This window comes from Elephantulus edwardii, unplaced genomic scaffold (genome assembly GCF_000299155.1).
Source record: "Elephantulus edwardii isolate Elephantulus edwardi_28Jun2011 unplaced genomic scaffold, EleEdw1.0 scaffold00174, whole genome shotgun sequence".
In the NCBI taxonomy this organism is placed as follows: domain Eukaryota; kingdom Metazoa; phylum Chordata; class Mammalia; order Macroscelidea; family Macroscelididae; genus Elephantulus; species Elephantulus edwardii.
Window position 1 is genome coordinate 1,943,973 of NW_006399924.1, and position 2,139 is coordinate 1,946,111.

At 36.8% G+C, this 2,139-nt stretch overlaps 1 protein-coding gene across 1 annotated transcript in view; it reads left to right on the top strand.

The window, feature by feature from the left end:
• Positions 1 to 302: 302 nt before the first annotated feature.
• CSDE1 (cold shock domain containing E1, RNA-binding) overlaps positions 303 to 2,139 on the top strand; it is a 33,212-nt gene continuing 31,375 nt past the window's right edge. The window contains exon 1 of the mRNA XM_006895684.1: positions 303 to 380. The gene's annotated coding sequence lies outside the window, so the exon portion shown is untranslated. The remainder of the gene's footprint in view (positions 381 to 2,139) is intronic.

The following is a 2,139-nucleotide window of genomic DNA, read 5'->3' on the forward strand; positions in this document are numbered from 1 at the left end:
TGTAACAGAACAGACCTTACCACCTGAAACTGCTGCTTCAAGTTCAGATCAGGCAAGGAACAAACCTCGTAACAACAAATAAGACCAAAGAAGAGTACACTTAAGTTGAAGACACAACACTTGATCTGAAACAAGAAGTTTGTGCCTACTCAACAGCTTTGAAAGAGCACTTCCCAACGCTGCTAGTAGTCTTTGTTTTCTTCAGTGCTGTACTGTGAGATTGCCCGGTGCAGCAGCAGTTGTATTCTTTATTAGCTTGATAGATCATTTTTCTCTCGCTCTTTTTTTAATACTAGCAACTTTCATCCTTTGAAACGTGTGCTGAAAGAGAAGAATCAGCAAATACTACTGAAAGTGCAATATTTGATTATCGCTGCGAGGTAAGAGTCTAGTTTTCTATTATGAATAATCAGTTCTGTATTTCTTAATTATTTAGTGAAATAGGAAATCTTTAGTCTAATGGTAGTCTGAAAATAATTTTTTCATATTAACTATCTAACAAGATAATAAATAGCTCTGAGTTTAGTCTTTTCTCCGTTATTTTGTCTTACCTTAGTGTAGGGCAATTAGGCAAAAACTGGGTTTTTCACATAAATATACTTAGTATTAATGTATTCTTTTATTTTTTTAATGTATTAGTCTCTTAGAAAAACTTTTACTTGTACTACTTAGAGATTCACATAGGTATATACTTTCTAATTTTCATTGTTATTTTTGTAATGCAGCTCATATTGTTCCTGATATCTGTTCTTTTTTTCAAATACCCATTTCCTTTTCTTTCCCTCTTCGAATGTTACATTCTTGAGAAAGGCAGTTTGCGCGCGCGTGCTCCTCCCCCCCATATATATATCTATATATAGATATATATATATCTGGGATGTTCCTTCCACTAGTTGGTATTCAGTGCATATTTGTGAATGAATGGCTGTCCTGCCCACTGAATTGTCAGGCACTGCTGTTTCTAAGATAAATGATTAAAGGCCTATGATTTAGAGCAATTTGTTATAAAATATCACAATATAAGTTAAGTAGGATTGCACATAAAGTTTTAAAAAAATACATAACTGAAGGAGCACTTTAGATTTTAGAAGAAGGGAAAAGAAAGCCTTCAGAGAAAGGATATTTGAACATACTCATTTAGGAATCTGATTAAGAGGGACAACACCCTTCTGGAAGATATACAGGAGTACCAGCATGAGTGGATTCAGGAAGGTCTAAGAGCATTTATGGGTAGGACCATTATGAACAATGTTGATGATACACAGGTCGGGGAGCTAGATAGCAGTGGAGAGAAAGACTGGGGAAAGGCGCTAACTGGAGCCAAATTCTGTTTGACTTTATTTATTCTATAAGCAAGTTTCAGATGTCAGGTGAGATCCAGGTGTATGGTTCTCATCAAGGTTTTAAAAATCTGGATGTTTGCAATGAATAACTTAACTGATCATACAAAATTCGGTCTGCCTCATTTTTGTCACCAAGGTTAAATTTACTGAGTCTCAATCCTTTGTTTGCAACTTTTTCATTAAATCATAGTGTTTGTTATTAATACATCTTCATGTTCCATCAGTTTCGTAGTGCAGAAGTTGATCATTTCAGTCTCCAACTTTGATGTTAGTGGTTGGTGCATATATTTGTGTGTGTGGTATTTGGTGGTTTGTGATTTTTTTGTTTGTTTATTTTGGGTTTTTTTCATTCTGGGGGAGGTATGCGCGCGCGTGCATGCGTTCAGGGTAAATAGTAATGACAGATTTATTAGAAAGTTAGATCCTTCAAGGGATGGACCTTCCTCCTTTAAAGGAGATAAGGAGAAAAGGCCTGGTGCTTATATTTGAATGATCATATGAACAGATCTTCTTTGTATATGTATGGCTATTATCGTGTCACTGAAAACACTGTTAGGATGTTGTTATGTGCCGTCAAGTCGCTTGCAACTAATAGTGATCCTATGTTCAACAACCCTAAACTCGGCTCTGTCCTTTGCCAGTCTCACTGTCTCTAACATTCCCCTCCCGATTACCCCGGCCAATGAATCAGTCCACCTCTTAAAGGGCCTTGCCCTCCTGTGCTGTCCCTCCCTACCAAGCATGATGTTCCTCTCCATGTCCAGTCTCTCCTAACAACATTTCCAAAGTATGTTAG